This window comes from Rissa tridactyla, chromosome 3 (assembly GCF_028500815.1).
Source record: "Rissa tridactyla isolate bRisTri1 chromosome 3, bRisTri1.patW.cur.20221130, whole genome shotgun sequence".
NCBI classification, from domain to species: domain Eukaryota; kingdom Metazoa; phylum Chordata; class Aves; order Charadriiformes; family Laridae; genus Rissa; species Rissa tridactyla.
In genome coordinates, this window is record NC_071468.1 from 42,347,177 (window position 1) to 42,370,432 (window position 23,256).

General features: G+C 41.8%; 1 protein-coding gene across 1 annotated transcript in view; it reads left to right on the forward strand.

Annotated features, from left to right (window-relative positions):
* Positions 1-6,147: 6,147 nt before the first annotated feature.
* GREM2 (gremlin 2, DAN family BMP antagonist) overlaps positions 6,148-23,256 on the forward strand; it is a 37,188-nt gene continuing 20,079 nt past the window's right edge. Inside the window, exon 1 of the mRNA XM_054196525.1 lies at positions 6,148-6,327. The gene's annotated coding sequence lies outside the window, so the exon portion shown is untranslated. The remainder of the gene's footprint in view (positions 6,328-23,256) is intronic.

The following is a 23,256-nucleotide window of genomic DNA, read 5'->3' on the forward strand; positions in this document are numbered from 1 at the left end:
AGAGCAGTAATAGGGGAAAGCCTGAAGTACATAGAGTGAAAGAACCGGAGGTGTTACACCTAACGAGATGTAAGAGTGACTGAGCAGGCTGAGGATCGTCTTTTCCTCTTCTTCATAGCTGCTGTGACGTGAGGTCCACAAACAAGGACAACATGGTGCTTTGGGTGAGTTTTTTCTCCCTTGGGACATGCTGCAACTAGTTAGTCTTCTTTCATCTTAGGGAAGTTTTGAACAGTTTTTCCTCTGGAACACCAGAGATTTGAAACACCTCGAACTAAAGCAAGAAGCTGGAGCACGTTATACAAGGATACGATATCTATGGCTGGGTTATAGATCAGGTTTTGAGAGGAAAACCACCAGGAGATTAGGAACTGAGGAGGAGCAAGGAAGTGTTAGCTTTTGCAGCTGGAGAAAAAATACCCCTAAGATTCTGAAACTTTGTATTTTCCTTTTTCTTCCTTTCCAATTGCATGAATTTGTGCTGCTTGGGAGTAGAGTGAGACGTCACACAAAGAGCACCACTTGTAAGAATCTCACTCAACACATTTTTCATGAAAGAAATTAACCAGGGACCCAGTTAATTACTCACAGTTCTTGGAAGAAGCTATATTGGCTGCCTTCCTTGTTCCACACATATTGCCTTTATTAGTCGTTATACGGCAAGTGAATCATACATGAGAGAGCTGGTCTGGGTCTAATATTTTGAGATTATCTGGTCCTATTTAGTGATGTTCCCTAGAGATCCAGATGTCCCCACAGCCCTTCATGACAGTGAAGAAGGAAGAGAACTCATCCCAAAGACTGCTGCTCTCTGCGGCTCATCTCTCTTCTTTGGCTAGGTAGTCTCTCAATCCAACCAGAGAAAACAGAGATGGAGTGGAGGTTAACTGGTCTCCTCATTCATTCAGTGCAGCTTGGATTTAGGCAGGATCATCTGCTCTAAAACCACTGGCGCATCATCAAAACAGGGTAAAAAAGGAGTGTCTAAGTTTAATTTAGAGAAAGGGAATGACGGGCCTCAGATAGCTTTACATTAGTTTATTCTTTTAATTGTCATTGAAAGCAGTTCTAAGGAAAAATCCAGATCTATGTGTACGAAAGACAAAATATAGGCCTGGACATGTGTAATGCTTTGGCATATGACATCACTGCTTTCACTCTAGATGAGCAATTTTTGAAGGGTTCTGGGTAGCTCAGGTTCCTCAATTGAGAATTCAAGGATTTTGTAAAGTGTTCATGACTTAGCGTTGAGAAGCATGTTTTGGGCTACCATGTTCTGAGAAAGGACCAGTGAATATCTACAGACCCACTCTGCCTTAAAAGGGAATGACAGCATTAACATTTCACACCCTCCTTCCCTCTGCTTTTTTCTGTTCTTCACTAGTTGCCCCTTTTCTTACCACGATCTCCTCAAAAGCGGTATGGCAGCATGTATCATTAAGCCTTCACCAGGCTAAGTAGGAATCATCCCTGGGCTGGAAAAAAAAATTCCAGTCAAGGAGAAGTTTATTTCAGGCCCTGTGTGGACTCATCTTTTTTTAATCCGGTAAACTGAATTTGTGAGCCTTCTGAAGAGTTTTCAAAGGTAGATGTGTGAGGAGCAATCATTTCCTCCAAGGAAACACACAAGGGAGAGGAAACTTTTAAATACCTAACGCGCAAGCTCCTGGAGTGTACAGATGGGCTCAGGGCATCTGGGTATAGCTAGACTTCAGTGAAATTTTACTGGGAATGAAGGGAAAGAAGGTAAAGGCAGAGAAAAGTGTTAGCGCTTTCTTTTGCTTCTAAGGAGCGCACGGAGCAATTTACGTTTGAAGGCAAGACAGAGAAAGTTTCATTCATGTCTACTGTGAAATGTAAAGATGGCATTTTTGACAGGAATAGGTTTATCCATGTTAATGAAGTTCATTATTGGGGGGTTAAAGAAGTATTTACTCATGTCCCGGGATGGGATGTTGCCCTGTCTCAGGTAGAGCCATATTTTAGAGTTGTTTTTCATAGCAGAGATAAAGTACTGAAAAAACAGGATCCAAATTGCTGCTGCTTAGAGTGCTTTTCTGGCTTGAGTCCACAATGTTATAAAGGACTCCAAATTAAAAAACAGGTGCACTGTGTCCAAAGGCATTTAGGTGCCTAATTGTCTATGAAAACAGTACGAGCTGTTGAAGATCTTGACAAGCGTGATTAATCGTAGGGGGACGCGACATTCTCCTGCATTCTCGCAGCTTCTCCTAAGCCACGACCCAATATTGCTGCTACGACCTATTCCACAGGCGGCTGAATTATCACACAGATAAGCTATGTGCCAAACGCTCTGCGTCAGCAGTGGGATATCATGTTTTGTAATTCCCATTCAAGCAAGGTGGCTTTAAATGGGAATTATCAAGGAGCCACAAGTGGAATACTTGTGCGAAGTGACTATAGCTGGGGTGGGTCCAGCCACCGAGACTGGGGAAACTCAAGACCAGGAGTCAGTCACAGAGGGCAGACCAGCCCAAGGCTCCAGATGGAAAGCACGCTCAGGAAAACAGAGGAATCAACGATACCCCAAGCCAAAGAGCAAACCAAGAGCAAGGTCAGGAAATCAAAGAGCTTGTACGGAAAGTCTTGGATAAAGATGAGTTAGGACTAGAAGGAGATAAAGCAGGTTAATCAAGAGGTGGGAAGAGCACAAAACCAAAGGGGACGCAAGGCAGTGAAAGCAGTTTGTGGGGTTGCCCCCTGTGCCTGAATTGGAAACATATGCCAGCCAGACAGTCAGGCTTCTCAGGACACTGATCTCCTAGGAAAGCATTGAGCGCAGCTCCTGGCTCCAGAGCTTGGCTGCTTAGTCAGGGCCTGAGAGAGATGTTCCTAACCTGCGGCAAATGACCAGTTTGTTCATTCATTGTAGATATGTCAATTTACAAGCAGGGAAAACTTGTATGACGGAATCACCAGATCTCTCAGGTCTACAGCCCTTCGTGCTCTGCAGGCTCTCCTGCCAGATGTCTTCACAGATCGAGATGAGCTCTGTGTTCAGTGCTGCTGAGCAGAACAGAATTTCTGTCACAGCAGTGACGAAGATATGGTCCTTGCTGTGAAGGAGATGGGCACCAGTTGTTTGTGTTTCGTCTCAGTGTGAGACAAAAGACATGGATTACAGTCATTCCTGAAACGTGGTCACATCAGAAGTCGAATGCAGTCATGAAATCTGTAGATTAAAAGTAGGTATATGCTTCAACAGCTTGCTGAATTATGAGCTCTGTAATTGCCAGGGGATGTTAAAAGGTTAGTCTGTTAGTTTAAGCACAGCACACAATAGAAGTCACACTGGAGGAAAGATGCAGTGATACCAATATGACTGTACTTTAAACTGGTATTTCTAGGTAATTGCTATATCTGAAGCATATAACTATTTTAGTTTTAAAAATCAAAACAAAAACCTGCACAACTAACTAAAGTATTTTGAATGCCATAAAGCTCTGGTTGTAGACAAGAGCAAAGAATAAACATGCTATGTATTTTCTATGGCAGATCAACCCCCTTTGCAGTTCTCATTAACCAAATTATAAAAAAAAAAAAGTCTCAGTTAGCCTTGCTACTAGATATGTGGAAGGAATATGTGTGAAAAACAAACTTTGATCAAATAGAAAATGTAACATTCCTGTTTTAAACATAAGGCATGTAATGAGAAAATAAAAATTATTTATGAAGTCAAACGACTTTTAAATCTTTAAATTCCCCACATACCTTCTAGGATTATAGTAACCTGTGGAAGGTCATTATAGTTATAAGGGAAAAGATTAAATAAGCACTTAAGCAGACATAAATAAAACAGACAGGTTAAAAGCTATTAAATTGAACGAGACTAGAGGGAAACCTAATCAGTGCTGTAAAGGAATCCAAACTAACACAGAAGGAAACAAACACAATGTTGAGAATGGCTAACGGGAAGTAGCAGCTCTGGAAGGACAAAATCTTATGAAGTCCCAAGTCATCTGTACCACAGAAAGTTCCTGGGTTATAAGGAGGAGCACAAAGAATTTATTACAGGAAAACTTCCGTATTGACTGCAGAGCTTTTCCCCAAAATAACACAAAGCAGGAGATAAAATTTGGATAGAGATGATAAGATAATACAGTTGAAAACTAGTAACTGGAAGGAGGCCTAAGGGAACAGCCTGCCACGGTGTTTTCTTCAACAGCCGCTCAGAGGGGGAGCCGTACCCCTTCCTCCGACACAGCTCCGTCTGTCGAGGGAGAAAAAGGGGACGCTGAAAAAAGGGGTTGAAACTGGAGCATGATTCAAGAGTAAGCACTCTTCCTAGGAAGAAGTCAGGGTGAAGGAAGGCACCACCTTCTGACTTAGGGAATATTGAAAGACAATCAGCTGGTGACTTGGATAAGGAGGGTGCGGGAAGAAATATGCCCGCTGTAGAGCTGTGGGGGGGTGATGGAGATGCAGTGGCTGCTGTGCCTGTTGGGCCGTGGCTAGAAATGTAGCTTGATCTCTAAAGTAGTGATTTCATTTCTCCCAGGAAAATAAATAGGCAATATGTGAAGGAAAAAAAGGAAACTTTTTTTTTTTTTAGTTACTCTTGTGTTCTAGAGGTGTAGCTACACTGAATTCACCGAGGGACGTTTTTGCTAATAGAGCTTTTCAAATGAGGGATGGATTATACCACAAGTATGAATATTTCTAAATATGTCTGGTTTTATATATTTCTCAATATTTCTATTTTTATTTTTCTGACTTTTGCCTGAACAAAAAAAATAAATAAACAAAAGCATTTGTTTTAACTAGTTCTGTATGCCCCAAAGAGGCAAAAGTATGCATGCTTTCTAGAGAAGGACAAATAGCGTACAATTTTGCGGGGAAAAAAAAATTAAATACAGAATCAATTAAAGAAGTTGTGGAGGTTACCATTTGAAAATGTACGTGCTGCTGTCATGCAAAGGTATCTCTGCAACTCCCTTCTCTGTTTCAAGTGCTACAGTCTGCCAAATTTGGACAAATGTTGACTTTTAATGGCACCTGATGTACCAACAGACATTGCCATTACTTTACAGCATCAGTTAAATGCAGGTCATTGCACTAATTAAAAGGACATAACTGATCATTTTGTTCTCCCTAATTTTAATAAGCAATTTTGCCAACATGTTTACTGGAAATATTACAACATCTTCCTGCACTGAGAAAACCCAAAGGGCCTATTTATCTGGTTCAGCTGTATTCTTGTTTGAACAGAGGGTCATACTGAAACCAAAGGATTGCCATTTTGCCCAGAAGACAGGTCTAAGGTTTGACTTAAGACTACAGAACGTCTGTGGGAGGGAGAATCCTTTTCCATAGGCCGCTTAAGTCACCCTGAGCGAAAAGAACACCAACATCAACGTTGCACTGAGGAATGACAATCACAGCCGCTACAATTTAATAACCCTAGATTCAGGAAGAGGAGGCTTAGCATCCTGATTTTATTTTCTGGGCATGCCATGATTTGACGTGTAGTTAACCAAGACAGGGCCAGGAACCCAAACAGCGTAAGAAAAGCAAACTAAACTCGGGCAAAGAATGCTTTGTCCTACCTCAGATTTAGCCCTCAGGTGATCAGGCGCTGCATGCTTTTAATTTTACCAGCTAGGGCTATTTTTTAAAATGTTCAGAGAACAAACGGGGCTGAAATATTGAGCGTGACACAAGATGTCATGAGCGCTTAAAGTTGCGGGTCCTGCGGCCAAAGGAGGAAGATGCGAAGGGAAAGGAGAGCGTGTTTTGTCAGACCCGGGGTGAGAATGTCCCTGCATAAACAAAAGCCTCGGGATTGGACGTCGTATTAGGGAAAAGGCGGGTGGGTGGGGGGGGAGAAGAAGAGAAAAGGAGCGGGGGTTTAGATCTGCCCACCACCAGGTTGCGGGGCCGGCGGCGGGCAGGGAGGAGCGGAGCGGCGGGCGAGCGGAGCGTGTGGGGCGGCGGAGGGGAGGCGGGCGGGCTGGCGTGGGCTGCTCTGGGCTGTTTGGGCCACCGGAGCCAATCGAAAGCTGGGGCTTGATCCTCTCGGCGGGCAGCGGCTGCGCCCAGCCAGTGCCGAGCTCCCCCTCCGCCGCCGGGACCGGCAAAGCCGCCCCGCTCCCTCCACGCACCGCTCTCCCCCCCCTGCCCCCCGCCCCCCGGGACACTGCGCGCCTATGGGCATCTGCAGCCAGCGAGGGCTTCGCACCACCGCCGGCAGCAGCAGCGGCAGGAGCGGACGGCGACCGCCACCCCGCTTCGTCCCCCCTTGGGACCTATAGGATCTATAGCTGGCAGGACGGAGCGCGCTGCGGACCCTTCCCCGCCTCCCTGCAGGTATGGGGCGGCCGGGCGTCCTGCTCCGGCACCGCCGCTTCTGTTGTCCTTTTCCTCCTCCCCTGCCCTCCGACGCCCATCGCCCCTTCGGGGCAGGCAGCGGCGCGGCGCACCGGGCGGGCTGCGGGCCGGGCCGGCGGCGGCGGTGACAGCGCGGGGCCGCCCCGCAGCCCCTCGCCCCGCACCCCTCGTAGGCGCCCACCCTGCCCGTCCCCACGCCGGGGTCCCCGCCGCCTGCCTGCCTGTCTGTCTGTCTGTCTCCGCGGGGAGCAGCGCGTCCCCCGCCCGCGGGGCGTTTCCAGGGGCGCGGAGCTCCATTAGCCAGAGCCGGCTCCCGGCTGGGTCCTGGGGCTTTGCTCCCAGCGCGCTGGGAAGTTACCTGAAGGGCCGGATCCCTTTGGGGTTGAAGCGTCGTGTGTGCCCTCTCCGCGCTCCCTCCCAAGCGGAAAAAAAAAAGGGGGGGGGGGAAATAATCTCCTGCTTGAAACCTGTGCCCCTTTGTACTTTTCTTTCTTTGCTTTGGGTTAATGATGGTTTGCGATTATGAAACCCCACGAGGGATCAGCTCCAAGAGCGAATAGCATTACTTGAAGTCATGAGTTGGAAATATATATATATAATATATACGCGTATACATTGGTTTTTTTCCCCTTGCAAATGAGGATTATAGTAATACAAACCCATGGCTGTCTCACAAGGAGCTCCTGCTTGACTTTCTGCTAAAGCTAAGGAAATATTTGCGCGTTCACAGGTCTTGCAGAATTGGAGTCACAGGTCTTATAAAAAACTCGCAGTGGCATTTGGCTGAACAACTCTTGTTTTTAGCACGCTGTTGTGAAAGTGGTTATATAACTTTCGGTGGGTTTTTGAGGGCAAAATCAACAGCTCATAACAACTTCAACCTCTTTTTTCTCTGAAAGAGAAGAAATAAACTGAATGAAATCCCGATAAGTAGTGTCAAGTGAACTTCAGCCTGATAAATGACTGCGGCAGAGATTCCCTAAGGAAAAGCCCCAGGTTAAGAATCCCACAGTCCTCCCGAGAATCGCGAAGCAGCAGGTGCAAGACCAAGCAATGTCTGCACAGAGCCCTAATTAGCAAGCTGGTTATCAGGCCGCTTCAAGGCTATTTCTTGCTAAACCAGGGAGAAATCAACATTGGGTCAGAGTCTTGTCTTCCCACCAGTGCCAATACAATACAGATACGGTGTTCCCTTCGGGGGTTAGTTTGTTGCCTGAGCTCCAAAAAGTACATGCCGCTGGAAATATTTGCTTAGGATGCCTGATATATTTTAATGCAGATGCTTTGCTTGCTAAACTCGGTGTGTAGTTCTCCGGCTTGCCTTTCCTCGTCTCTTTCCAAAAGTTAAGGCGGAATAATAATAGTCTAAGATTTTAAAGAAGGGCTCTGAGAAGAACAATTGAATAGAAGTAAGGCACAGCAATCTGCGTATTACTGTGAGCCAGGATGTGAGGGTTCCGTCTCAGTATTCAGGCTCTGAGCAAGGGACCTCTCTCTCTCATTTTTGTTGCACGGTCCTCATGAACTGCCATCATCCCAGACGTGCAGTGAAGTCCTAAATTCTAAGCATTTGTGCATGATTACTGTGAAGCTGAAAAGAGCAGACCGATTTCCTAAATCTTTGTTGTAGGATAAGTGAGAAACCTAGCAGGCAGAATTTTGCTTTCTTGCATCTCTTGGAGCCCACTGATCGTGCAGAGCTCTTGTGCGCGGGGAGGAGGTATGTCTGGTGACAGTGAGGTTTGCTCAGCCTTCCATTGCAGCATGATAAGTAGGTGAAAGATGTGTCAGTGAAAAGCATCAGTAAGACCTCTAAAAAGGTGCCACAAAAATAAACGCCAGTAACCCTAGATTTTGAGCTCATTGGTTTAGCTGACCTATTTGCATTTTATTTAGCTTTCAGATAGGCTGTGCTGTCATGCAATATGACTTTCAATGTGAAACAGAACAAAGGTACGAGAAGTTGAAGAATAAAACTCAGGAGATTTTTGTTTCTTTCCATAGTATCAGGTGAGGGTAAAAATTCATATCTGAATTGCCAACTGAACTATATTGATAAATCCTGTCCTTTGGAAAACGCTTGGTTTCAGTCACCGTTTGTCAATGCTTATGAAAAGTAGATCCAGATCATCCTTTTCTGTAATAAATAGTTTAGTCCTGCTTTGGTTTTGCTTGATAAATTTGGTAACTGGTAAATTCCAACTGCTCAGTTTCATAGTTCTCCGCACACTATTACTGAATTCACATTGCAATAATTCTAGCTCAAGCATCAGAAACTGGTAAATTCCAATTTGGAATTCAAAAATTGGAATTTACCAGTTTCTGATGCCTGAGTTAGAATTGGTTCAATGAGCAGTTCGAGTCAGCGTGCTGATTTACTGACATCCGAAGAGTCTCTTCAAGAGCAGCACGAAAAGGTCTTTGACTTTGCTCTCACAGATGCTCGTGGGTGTGGTTGTGCATTTGTATTAGTGTTGTCATTCGTGTCGGGAGTGTACTTTTGACGCCAGTCTTCCAGTTGTTCCCACTTACTGTCCATCTCCATATACCTCATGGTGGGCCAGCTGGATTCCTTTAGGATGAATCTAAACTAGAAGATGTGATTGAGTCATTGCTGGAAATTCAGTGCATGTGACCAGACCAGAGCTATCCTGAAGTAAAACCCTATAAAATGTTGATAGAAAGTGTTCCACGCTTAAATGTTTTGCTCCATATGTCTGTTGGGCTGTGCTACCTGCTAACACAGGCCTGGTCCGTTTGCAGACCACTCGTACGGATGCACCGCGCCGTTTGAAGCAGACACTAGACGTTTTTCCCAGGGGTGCGGGCTAGTCCCTGCTTCTTGCACCACTGCCTACGCACACATGTGTTACCAGGAAGCTCCTTCTGGCTCAGCAGGAGAGCACAACCCTGCAACAAGCCGGGGCTGCCATACTTGCATATACGCACGCTGATGTTCCTTCAGTTCTAAAAGAAGATGGCTGTTTTACTTTATTTTATAGTCTGGCATGTGATAGCAGACTACTTTTTGAGTGTGAACTTTGGATAATGCAGCCTTGTACTTGTCTGGTGAATGTGAACGCTGCAGTTGCATTTAGGAAAGGACTGCTGGCGCTTCTTCATGGTTGTTTGCCTGTCACCGGCTGTAGCCCTTCTGCGTATAAAGGTTCACGGGGCTGTGTTTATGTTCCTCTTTGCCTTTGGGGGTGGTGAGAAATGTTGGCTTGAAACTGAAAAACTGTCATTTAGAAATGCTGCCCCGTGTTTTGTGGGTGCAGCATTTTGGTTGACTACATTTCCCATAGCACACCAGATGTATCGCTGTGGAGGAAGAAGGTGCCGCCTGTGGTGGTATTTCTGGGTCCCAGCCCATCATGGGAAACATCCTCCGGCTCTGGAGTCCAGTTGCCCCAAGCAGGTGGGAATGTGTGATGCCCAGGGACATGTTTAGAAAGATCCACTTAAAATTTAAAGCTTCTGTTTAAAAAAAAATGCTAAAACATTTTTTTCCACTCTAACGCTGAAAACTTTTCAGTTTTCTGTTGTTTGGTGATTTGGATGACTTTTTTGCACTTTCTTGTTTTTCTTTAGTTTGCTTCTTCTGTGAAAATTATTTTAAATTGAATGATGATTTTGTTAATTATAAACCATTATATTTTGTATGAGAGCGTTTCTAACTAGAAAATACATTATGGGAGCAATTAGAGATCAAATCCTTCTCAGTCAGTAACGGAGGATGGTCGCCATTGCTGCAAAAATTGGGCTTCTTGCTGAGACTTCAGTTTTACACACATTTTCACAGGGATCGTGATGGAAATCATAGGGCTGTGTGTGTATAGCATGAATGACATGAAGCTTCTTCTTGTTCTGGATCACTGTGACTGCTCCAAGACTGCTTTTAGAAGGCAGAAAATGTTGTGCTATTTGGAACAACAGGAACTGAAAAACAAGAGAGCTTTTTCTTCTCAGACGACTGTATTTCTGTTGCTGGAGGTTGTCTACTCCAAACCTTATTGCGATGCATAGCCGCTCTGTGGGATGAAGTGTAGATTTTAACATGAGTTGATCTGATTATGGGTATGTCACTTGAAACCATGCTATTTCTTGTTCTCAGTGCATTAAGACTTTTATTAGCAGTTTTTTAAGAAGATTTTTTTGAAGCCTGTTTCAGAAAGGGAAACAGGCCATAAGAATCTGTCTTGCTCCAGGTCGTCAAAACAGAGGGCAATCTGTCTTTCAATATCTGGAGTGATGCAATCGTGGCAACTTCAGTTGTAACCTGTCTTTGTCAAAAAGTCATCTTACAGCATCCACTTTTCACATTCATTTTTTTCTTCTGGGCATAACCATGCTTATCTATGAGATTCTGTATTTTTTTTTTTCCTGTTGTAGCAGTCTACATAATATCTGTAAGGGTTATAGCAGCATATTTTAGATTAGTCACAAAATTAAGGGGGATTTAGTAAGGTCAGTTTTTCGTAGAGGCTGTGCTGCCATGTAGAATTAGTTATATTATAAATGTATGTGGTATATAGAAATATGTGTTCTACTGTCTTTACTACAAGCATCTTTATAGAAAGAAAAAGGTAAATTGATCTCTCATTCCAGACAGTTTTAAAGTCATTTTTCTTTAGGAGGAGAGTATTTTAGGAAACCATACTTTGTAATGAAACTAAGAGGAAATGAAAACCGTGATACACTCAAATACAAAAAGTCTCATAAAGATTACATTTCTGCCTATTTTGTGTTAAGGAAGTGGGAGAAGTAAAGTACACTGGGAAAGGAAAATATATTATTTACCCTCCAAATTTCATTTTGGAACCAGTTTTTATTGAGTGTGTTGGGCAATGCACAAATACGCCACCAGACTGTGGATTTAACAGCAATAAATCTTAAAAATTTCCCAAATTTTTAACTTCTCTTAAAACTTGGAAACAGCATTTGTACAACTCATGCAGAGTGCGTTGTTGACCTTGTCTTGTACAAACACTTGCTGGAGTTGGAAAACTGCATTGAGCTGGTGCTACAAGAGAACTAGCTGCCCTTCTTCATGTGCGCGCAGTTTTGTGGTGGATTGCAGCCATGTCTAGTCTATTCTTTTGCTCCCCTTAAGCGCTATTACGGTAATGCCAAATAGCCTGATATTCTACAGTAGTGCTAACAAACTGCAAACACAGTGCATTGTGGAAATTCTGCATGACCGTTTCTGGCATGAAGCAGCAGTTTTTTCCTGGTGCAAATCTCAGACCTAATCTCACTTCCAGTGAGGCCAAAACACTAGTTGGGCTTAGAGTTGAGCGAGATCCTTCCCATAAATCTGGCCAGTCTCCATAGAGATAACATCTGGAAAGTAGTCATTTAAAAATATGTGGGAGAGCTTGGGACAGGGGTGTAAATAGTGGGTCAGAGCTTCTATCCAAAATGAAAACATCCCGGCTCTCAGATGTCAGACATCCTTGCTCTAGGCATGTTTTTTGTTATGATCCATCTATTGTTTGTCAGTTCCTGTTCCGTCAACATAATTTGGAGCTCAGTGTCCTTTGCAAGGACAAGAAGAGGTTGACAAGCAGAGAAGACGGGGAATATGTGAGCATGTTGCATGACTTAATGGATACATCCAGTAAAGTCTCCTGATAAAGAGAGAGATGGCTATCGCTCCTATTTCGATTTAATTTGTTCCCTGGCTGACACCTTTCGGATTACTACACACTGTGGCTTTATACTAGGCATGTTTGTTGACTTTGGTCTATGTTCTTCATTAATGAAGCCCATGGAAACTATGCCTGATCCTTCAGTGAGAACAGCTTCTGCCCAGATACTCTTAAGAGTGAATACTTACAAACAAAAACAATTTATAAGCACCTTGGATTCTGTGTAGGCAGGGAAAGATTGTTGATCTGCCTCTTTAATATTTCCGTTCCTTACTGAAGCCGAGCCTTAAGTAAAGTCATAGCCCAGAAGTCATGATTTCTTAAGGGTATCTGAAGCTGAAGATTCAAATGTCACATAAACTGATTATTAGGAAAATTTATCCTTTTATTCAAAAATCACAGAAGATGTGTGAAAACAGGACCATCGTATGCTGTGTTTGTTGTATGTAATGACCCTTCTTCTGTAGGAACCCTGAAGCAAGCAAGACAAATGCACGCGGTTGGAAATTGAGCTCATTTCTGTCATCTGAAACTGTCTCGCTTTCAGGTTCCCAAAGTCCCTTCAGTTACTTCCACGAAGTTATTCAACAGCTCAATCTAGGTTATTTTTTTTTAACTGTTAGACAAATCCCACCTTTGTCTACCATAAATTCCTCCCAAATGAAGAGAAGCTTTAAATACAAATTGTACCATAATAAATCCCATTTGGTTTTCTTTATCCGCTTTTTTTTAAAGTCGTCTGCACTTGATGTTCTTTCTTCTTGAAGGAGCACTGAAAAAGCTCCTTCATGAGCGACAGTCTACTATTTTCTGAGTTCTACATCCAAAATGCCAGGAATTTTCTACTATTTTCTGAATTCTACACCCTTCAGCTCAGCTAGACTGCTTCCAACTAGAAAAATACTTTTATGTTAGTGTTTCAATAGCTGACTTTCAAAGTATGATACGTGCAAATGCTATTTTGAGTACCTATCAGAAATTGCCAATCTTCTCTTTATAAAAATAGTCTTGTTTTTTTCAGTATAAAATCCAATATTTTATAAAACTTTAGTTTCTTTGGAAACAAGTTTACTGTGTCATTCCAAGTTGAGACTAGTTCTTTTCTGGACATCTCTAAGGTTTCTTTAAAAGAAGGATATGATATTACAGGAAGAATGTTACTCTTGTTTGCCAGAGAGCTGTTCTATGTTTACTATAATAGGATTAAAGGAAATTTGAAAGTCAATGCTAGCTCAGTGGGAAACTGATAAACACACGTTGTACTTGCAGGAACACTCTGCCCAGTGGTATTAGGAAATTTATCACTATTTATTTAGCAGTTCAGACTTTATCCGACAAACAGATTTGTTGTCCATTTAAAACTATGCCAGACGTTGAAAGACTTAACAATATGGCTGTGATTTGCAGAATGTGAACTATTATCCTGGCATGACCATCTCATGTGGCTTAGGATTGGGACTCTCATACCATAGCCTCTCAAACAACGAGTCTGTAGCTTATGGATCCTGTTGCTTTCCAAAGTCTGTGGTTTGATTCCTGGCACTTCTGGTTAGGTCAACTATTATAGCCACAGTCATAAACAGTGATTTTCAGAATCTGAGCAAGCTAGACGAGGGTGTAGCTCCTTGGAAAGGTTATTCTGGAAGAGGCAAAGCCAGCAGTATCTCTGGATCCATATCTGGTATTGGCAGGCTTGAGAAGCAATGGCAGTCCAGTCTCATATTTACTAATGTTTGTTTATTTGTGCCTTGGCCAATGTTTCAACTAGAGAGTGAATTCTGGAGAAAGAAAAGGCCACAGGCATGGCTTTCCATTCCTAAGTACATGTTAAGAGGTCATTTTTACATGGACACAAATGCTTACAAATCAGAAAATAGAACAAAGTAATTTTGCTATGAAATGCATATAGGAAATATTTTTTTGAAGTATCGGGCATAGAGGGGAATGCATAATCATGATGTAATACATAAGCTACTGTTGCAAATGTTTTCATCACCTCCAAAATGGCAGATATCTTGCAAAAGTGGGCAGCTACTCACTGCATACTTCTGAACACCGGAAAATCCCAGTGGACTATTCCCACCACGTGTCGGGAATTAGTAGAAACTTCAGTATGGAGTCACTGTTGGTTATGGAAGCTCCTGCTGTGGGCTGTTCATGCTGTGTAGGGTAATACAATTATTTGATAAAAAGACAATTAGGGAAAGTAGTTTATTTCTAAGCTGCTCTCAGCTTTGGAATATCTTAGAAAAGTGCCTAAACAGCATGGATCATCTTTTTTTTTGTATGAAATTTGTGGGTTTGTATGTTATCTGTGAAGTCACTTGAAAATAACCATTTCTTCCCCGATTCCTGTAAGATGTGAATGTGAGCTGCTAATCTGCTTCGAGATACTCAAATCTCAAGAAATCTTTTTCATCCTGTTCAACACACTTGTGCTGAGGAGGAATAATTTAATTTCTCCTGCACTCCACTCCCACCCAAAATGATCTTTAAAGGTGTGGAATCACTGGAAATGACCTTTCCCAGCCAGCTGAGTTATCCTTTCATTATGGTGCGTGCCTCTCTATTGTAACCATGGCCGTAGCACAGACCAGCGTGTTGTGGAGTCTCTCAGGCTGCCAACAATGATGAGAATTTTCACTTTGGTTTTAGCTGCTCCATTCAGACAGTGGAACTGGAAATGCATGGGTGAGAAGTCCACAGCAAGGGTTTCCTATCTCAAGGGAGACTGTTGGGTATCTAACTCTACGGGCGGTCCAGACTTCAGGTCATGATGGAGCCGAGTTCTTCTGCAGATCTGTCCTGGGCAATTTCACCTGCAGATTGAAGAAATCTCTATCTTACTTCCTCATTAATTAAAATAAAATGTTGCCTATATGAACTCTTCTGCTTAGCTTCATCCACATAGATAGGCTCCAATCAGAGCGCTTGCAGTTTGCTCCGTTATATACAAATTGTAACTCAAGGCTGCGGCAAGTTGCCAGTTCATCTCCCCACTCAGACGCCAGCGTCATTTACTCATATAAATAACTGGATAGCAGTCAAACGTGATTGACTTAAGCTGTTACTTTTTCTGAATGTGTAAAACGTAGGGAGCTTGAGGTGCTAATGCTGTGCTTCTTGGTTGTTTTTTTTCCCCACACTGAAACTTAAGCATAATTGTTGAGAATACTGAAACGCATTTATCATTGTATTTATCATGGGTTTAGATTTATCTTTACTGATTACAGAACAATGCAAAATTAGTTGGTTTTTACTGTCATATTAGAACACGCATGGTTACATTTATATTAATTAAAGAGAGGATTAGTTTCTCAATAAAAGTGAACTTTAAGTTACTTTAGAATCATAGAATCATAGAATAGAAGTTACTTTAGAATCATAGAATCACTTTAGTTATGAAGTATTCCAAATTAGATTATTTTCCACAAGATATTTATTTTTTCCTTTAAAAACATTTGAAAACTGGCTTATTTTATCATGATTAAGGCTGATGCCTTAATTTGGGCATCAAACGCATTATAACTTTCGAACTTCCAGATGCATGGTACAAACTGCTAACATATATAGCAGTTAGTCAGATAGCAACGCTGGTGGAATTTTTTGGGGTGAGACTCATGCTTCAGTTTTGCTTTTAAGTAAGTGCTGTCATCTTGCTAATTGTAAACCTTTCCTAAAGCTTCTGTGATGGCCTTTTGCTTTCATCGCATGACCAATTTCTTCGAGGTGGCAGAAGCTAATAGTCTCTTAAAAGTATTACTAGTCCGCTGAGTATTCCAGCTTTGTTATGCTGCCCATCGCTATGCCTGTGCTGTCACTTTAGCTGGGCATAGGTCTAAACTTGTGCTGAAGGAATTGTCTTGCCCTTGGCTCTGCAGCTAGCCGCTAGGCTGTGTCTTCATTCTGTTACAGGCTTTCTTTGTGACGCCTGGCGTGTCTAAAATGGTAGACTCAACGTCTATGGGAAGCTGGCTCAGAAATTGTGCTGTAAATGTTGATGTAAGTGTTCAAAACACTGCATGTCCTCTAGCTGACAGCGTTCTTAGGTGCAAACTCCTTGCATGGTGTCTTGAAAACCCTGGTATCACTGGGTGGCCTTAGTAGTCTAGGTAGTCAGGCTCAGTTGCTAAGTGTGGAAGATCTTTGAATAAGGTTGCTATTTAAGAGACAGCACAAAAGCCAGCATTCACAAATTTTCTGAACAATGAACACAGGATAATAAGGGCGATGAGGCACTGGAACAGGTTGCCCAGAGAAGCTGCGTGTATCACTGGAAGTGCTTGAGGTCCGGTTGAACAGGGCTTTTTCTGAGCAGCCTGGTCTATTGAAAGATGTCCCTGCCCAAGGCAGGGGGTTTGACTGGATGAGCTTTAAAGGTCCCTTCCAACCCAAACCATTTTGTGATTTCCGTGATTGTATAATGCTGTCATCGTTTGAACAGAACCTTATGGGTCACTTTACAGGTTGTAAAAACTGTTACTGTCATTGAACAGTTTTTTTAAAAAAGTATTAAATGTTTGTATTACAAACTGCTTACTACAGTGTGATATATGTGTATGTAAGCAGATAGGAATAGTAGGTAAAAGAGATAGCCATGACCTTACGTGTAGATGCAAAAAAAAAAATTGATGTTTCGCTTTACTGGAAAGCCTATAAGGATGTGAATTCTGATGCAGATTTGCACACACTGAATTAAATGAATTCCTGCACAGAGGAGTAGAACAGTGTATTACTTCAACACAATGCAAAAATACTTTGATACTTACAAAAAAAAGGCACTGCTAACTATGCCTTCTATATAGTGGGAATTTCTAACCCATCGTGTATTGCTCTGCTGTCCTCATTATTTAACGTTTCTAACCTGGGACATCCAAAGCTTCTGATTATGGTTTGCACAAGGTCATCCATAGCTGTAAAATATATTTTTACTGTAGTAAAAGAAAGAGACACCAACAGCTAATTGCCCTTGCACTTTTCCCTTTTGAAGTAGTGTATCTAAACCCAAGTACTTTAAAGTAGGGAATAGAGGATTTGCTTCTGATGAACTGAATTATTCCATACATAGATTGTTCTGGTACATTTCAGTTGTTTTTTTTTACTATATACAATTTTGGGAGTGATTCTAAGTTAATATCATATTTAAATGGTAACTTTCAAAACGGCTATGTAAACACTTAGGTTTTATGATGAAACTCATATAATTTAATTATGAAATTATTCCATCAGTTTTTTGAACTTACATATATTATAAAAGTCAGAATTAATTTCAAATTTGAGTGAAACTTGCCTAGGTATCTTGAGATACGGAGTTACCCTATCAAAGATATGTCCACTAAAGAGTTGACATTTACACTTCTGAACTTCATTCTTTAAGAGTCACCTTATTTATAGCAAGATAAATGCACTTTCAGCTCTAATTGCACAGAGTGGCAAAAACATTCTTTGGATAGCCTAAGTAATCTAAAATATATCTTATCTGGGGAACCTCAGAGGATCTATTTATTCAAAAAGTTAGGAAAATTTAAGGGATGTGTACTTACATCCTGAATTTCAGAATATACAACTGCTGCTTGCACATTTTAGGAGGATGCTTAATTTCTTTTAATTAAATAGAATACTTTAAACATCATAAGCTATGTTGTCACAGAGTTTATAGGACAGATATCATGCCATGGTAGAAATATATACGAGAACTTGAAAAGTATATTCAAGAAGAAAATCCAAACAGATCAATGCTTTTATGTAATGGAAAAAAATAAAAATGCAAATAGTGACAGAAGTGAAAAACAAGTTAAGCTTTTCACTGGTCTGTCAGATTTAACTATGGGTTAAATTCCAGACTGTTTATGAGTTCAGAGTGGGGGAGGGGGGATGGTGGTGTTCAACAAGTGTTTTTGGTTTTTTAAGCACCTTTAGGATTTTTTTTTATTCATTATGAACTATTCCCCTCATTCACTGGTGGTTTTAAATATTTTTAAACGGAAATTGAACACATTTCCCAAGAAATAATTACAAAGGGCATCTTTACTGTAAGATATCTGGCTATAAGCTAACAATCTCTTAGGATGTAATCCTTTTCTAGGAGTTTATACATACAGCTTGCTGTTGTTAAGGCTTTTCATCAAGAAGTCAAATGGGATCTATTCCTCCGGAGGCTTCCTTGGTTAGCATGTGTGAGGGAACTCGCATCTAACTGCTAGTAGATTTTGTGTTGTGTAACCTTTGCAAGAATTCATTGCATGTTAACTCCTGACAGATAAAACTACTTATTCACTATTGACTTATCTTTGAGGGATGATTTACTTTGTTGCTATTTGGTCATCTTCATGCTATGTTGAGACAGTGGTCTCTCTCCAAGTCATCTCGTGGCATGCAGCTATTTCCCTGATACAAAGTTGTAGTTCGAGATCTGCGGGAGGAATGTGCAGGGGAAAAGGAAGACAGACCAACGTTGGCATGTTTTTGAATCTGTGCTTGGGACAGCAATCATTGGTGCCTGCGAAGAGGAGGGTTGTACGTTTGTAGCTTTTGGTTGCTTCTGTTTATTGGGTTGCTCTCCAGGACGAGAACGGTTAAGTATTTAGCCATTTTTTTTCTTTCACTGCTTTTGCTCATAGGATTATGTTATTTTGCCCCACAAAAAAAAAAAAATCTCGAATCAAGAACCACTGTGACATTGCCATTATGCCTGGGTCACCTTCTCATATCAGCTTACCCTTTACCTAGAATATGCCTGTTAGCCCAACCTTGCATATGTATATACACACACACATATATACATACACGTATATATATACACATACACACACACACATATATATGACTTGCAATAAAACCTTGACACGTGCATAAGTTAATGAAAGGAGCCTTTTACTTTTATTCTAGATATTTCAGCATGGTCTCTGAGTAACTTAGGAAGAATCCAAATGTATCTGGCCCCTCTGGCACTGTTTAGATATGTGGAGGGTAAAAGTAGCCTTTGCCTTCTTCCCTTCCACCTATTTTCACTATGCAGAAGACTGGCCGATTATGAAGGTCAAATGAATGCTACGAATAACAATGTCTAGAGCACTAGTTGGGTAATACAGAGCCGCAGCCTTTTTGTTTCATGTTGGGCAATTCACCTTAAATCTGTATCTGAGAGTGCTAAGATTTTCCTTTGCTCAGCGTTACAGAATAGAGAATTTTGCAGAGTCCTTACGCAGTATGTGAAGCTGTGAAGCTAGACGAAGCTGACCAAGCCTGGACTCGATAAGCCTTGCAGAAAAGCAGGAGAGTAGCAGCTACGGTAATCTGCTTTGTGGTAACCTGCCTAGGTGCCTTCCAAATGGACTGAAGTGCTCTGTGAACTGAGCTGCGAAGTGTTACGGAAATGCAAGCCCTGATTTTCCAAAGCAGCTGCTTTGGAATGTGGACCTGAGCAACCTAAGTAATTCGGTAGCGGCATCGCCATAAGGACTATTGAAGAACCTAAAAATGAGGTGACCCACATCAGGAATTCCCCTGGGTGAGGCAGACACCTGCATTCTTTGTGCTGTCGATAGGGTTTGGCTTACCGTGTTCATAAATCGGTGTGCCAAGGTGGGGAATTATTGAACGTCAGATAATACTGTCGAAATGAGTGTTTCCAAAACCCTGCCTCTCATAAGTGGAGGCTCTCACAGAAGTGCTGGGGAAAAAAGGTGGAAGAAAGACTGAGAAATGCTGCAAAATGCTTCTTAATGCTTCCATCTTAGGATCGATGTGCTGAGATTTTCCTTATGTAAGGCAAAAGGTGGAACTGAAGGCTGGGAAGGATCACTATGAGGGTTGAATGCATAGGTTAAATTACACTCTGGAACTAAAGGTGATAAAATCCTCGGAGCTATAAGAAGATGTAACTAGATCCAAAGTACAGCTAAACACATCTTACCCCCTCCCCTCCGCTGTCAAACCCTTACATAGGGAATGGCCCCGGGTGCCAGTGGCCAGAATGTCACAGTTCAGAGCTGGTGAGCTTTTCAGAGGCCGTTGGGATTTCCCAGATACTTTTGAGGATCACTGAACGTGATTTTACTTCAAGATGAGAAACTCCTGTGTAACAATAAATTTCACAAGTCCAAAGTTCAGCTGGGAGCTGTGCACACAGTGCAACACAGATACTGAATTCTTCATTGATGCTGTATTAGCATTGCATGAGGAGAGATTAGGATCAGCGCTCCTTTGCTTAAATGATTTGCCTGGTACAGCCAACTGGCAGAAACTAGGGCCTTCCAGCCAGCAAACTGTACCAAACAAGACACTCGGGTTATGAAGCCTACAATTAATGCATACATTGTGGGAAAGTTAGCATTAGCTTCAGAAAAATAGTCAGTTATTTGTCATCATTGTCAAAACTGAAGTTAATGACTTCAGGAGGTCTGGCATCTCTGACATAAACCTTAATCAGATCTTAATTTGGCTCCAGCCAAGAGTGTAAATCTATGGGATATGGGGGGATTCTAATTAAACTTTCCTATTTCTTGCTTTAGAATATATGGCAGTCATGCAATGAAAAACTCCTCATTCTGTTACATTTTTCCCTTACAGCAGGTTGTATTACAGCTCTTTCTCCCTCTTCCCTCACCTCACTGTTTTACCCACAGTGGTCTTCCATTCAGTTCTTCCTAGACCCTGATATCTAAGGTTGTGGGGAAAAAAAAAATGGTGGTGGATTGTTGTTATTTAATTATTGTAGGCTCAAAATTCTTAGAAAGGCATGTAATGGGAGACTGAACCATTCTTGGATGTCCCGTCTGAGCCTGTCGGGCAGCTCTGCTAAATCGCAAAACCAAGGCACTAACGCAAGCAGCAAAGTTGGGGTTTCCATTGGCGCCTATAACAGGACTTCCAGACTTTTGCTGTCTTGTACATCTTTAAAATGAGGGAAATTGTTCAGCCTTACAGCACTTGCATACCTTTTTAGCCACAGTTTATAGAACCTGTTCAGCTGTTGGTGCTCTCGTATAGCCAAGGACTCCTGTAGCCCTGATTAGGACTAACTGGGCTAGGTTTACTTAATGTGTTCCACTGGGCAGAAAACAGACATTTGTGGAGTTTTCTCTCCCCTCATCCTTCTTCCCCATTTATAGCCAGATGAAGTTTAGTCAATTGAAAGTAAAATAAAATTGTAAATATGCAAAATAACTAAGGAAGAAACATGATACTAGGAAGAAATGAAAACCAATTTGTATTGGAATCACAAGATATTCCAAGAACTTAAATGTTGTTAACCTATTGTTTTAAATTACTTCCTGGTAAACATTTCTGGTGTGGTTGGTGTTTTTTTTTTTTCATCTGTCAGCTGTCACAATAACTCCTCTGTAAGCATTTGCTGATTACTTCAAACTGACTGAGTATTTTTTATGGCAGTACTTTTTCTGTACACCTGAACTGTGTGAAATATAAGCGAGTCTACATGAAGACAGAGCCTTGCCTGGTCTAAACGACTGGATATGTTAAACCTCAAGGACTCTGTATTGATATTCCCATAGGGTAAAATTATTGTCTCTATTGAAGTAAAATATTTTTATTTTTAATTGATTCTAATGAAGTCAGTGTTTGTCAGATACATCCTCGGCAATAATTTTAAATACATATTTGCAGAGACTCATCCCTCCCTCCGTTTTTCCCCCTGAGCTTACTGGACACAGTGAAACGGTGTGTGGGATTTCTTGGTGGTAGAAAACATTGCAGTATTGCCTACTGCCTGAAGCCTTGCGGCTTCTTCTCATCCTCTGCTGTTTCAGGATTCCGTCTTGTATTAAACTTCCCTTTTGTCTCCGTTCTACAGTAATTCCTTGGCAATGAGGGATGTACTTTTTATTAGAATCTGAACGTAGGCATATCCACACGATTGTTGCTTTGCACTAGGTTACAAGAGAGTATGAACGTAGCATTGATTTAAAATACATACCAGAGCAACTGGCTTCTCTCAGGAATAGCAGTACTAAGAGGAATTGTATTACGGCTACTAAATAACAGTAAATAAATAATAGTAAGAGTAAATAACAGTAAACAAATAACCAATATTAGTGTTGTAAGTCGCTCTTAGGTGAATGACTCTTTCCTGGTTTTTAGGAACCCGCACACTGCGATACCACTGCACCTCTTTAATGTAGTCAAAAATAGCAGACTATATCTAGGTAGGGGAGCAGTTCCTCACAGGGAAAATGTTGAGGAGATGCCTTTACACTGTAGGCTAATTTTAGGGAATTAGCAACAGTAAGTGAATCAAATTTCAAAGCTGATCTCAATCTCGGGACGATAAAACAGGCAGATGGGAAAGTGGACTTCAATTCCAGTGTGTGTTCAGTTTCTGTTTGAGGGCAATTTCATTTATGTATTTGCTGGGCTTTGTGGGAAAGGGAGGGTTGGACAGTGGATACATCTTCACAGGGTATTGCTGCGCGTGTAGGACAAATACCATAGCTTTATGATGACAGCTGTTGACAAACTATTCCACACCTGTTAATTATGGGTATTACGAATAGAGAAAAATTTGGGTGTTTGCTGTCACGACGACAATACAGATGTTTTGGTCTGTGCAAACCTCTGCAGTTTGCCTCAGATCTTCAAGGATGTGCTTGTTTCTGGGCTTGTCCTGTCATCCTGAGGCCTCCAGATGAGAAGCCACTCAGCTGCCCCATTCAGTTGCTGGTTGTGGACTTTGGTGGCTCCATCAGCCAGTGCAGCAGCACCATCGCCCCGCTTCTAGTTCAACGTGTCTGTCGCTCTGGCTCCAAAGGGACTGGGAGGAAAAAGTACGATATGGCGTGATATTGGCACGCTATTGTCTACCCACACTGCTAATTAAGCAGTTTTGACTTCTCCGGCTAGAAATCAGTCCTCAAAGACAGTTTAAAACTGTGCCCAAATTAGCCTTATGTGGAAGATGGTGTGGGTGTGTGTTTTATGGGTATTTAAGTATGCTTTGGGAACGTAACTTATTTCCTAACGATTTATAAATGGCATTCATTTTCTTCAACAAATAAAGTAGGAATGTTTTCCCTAAATAACCTAAATTTTGGAAAACCCAAGGCATTCTGCAGAATCTTGAGTCTTGACCTCTTGCCAACGGAGGAGCATGAAACAAATGTTACATATTCTGCCTACAACAAAAGAAAACAAAATGAGCCTTTAATTCTGAAGGAATCTGATAGTATCTGCATTATAAAGGTGGTAGGTCGACAATTAGCAGGTTGCAGTGTGTTAAACATAAGGCTGGCTTTGAGCA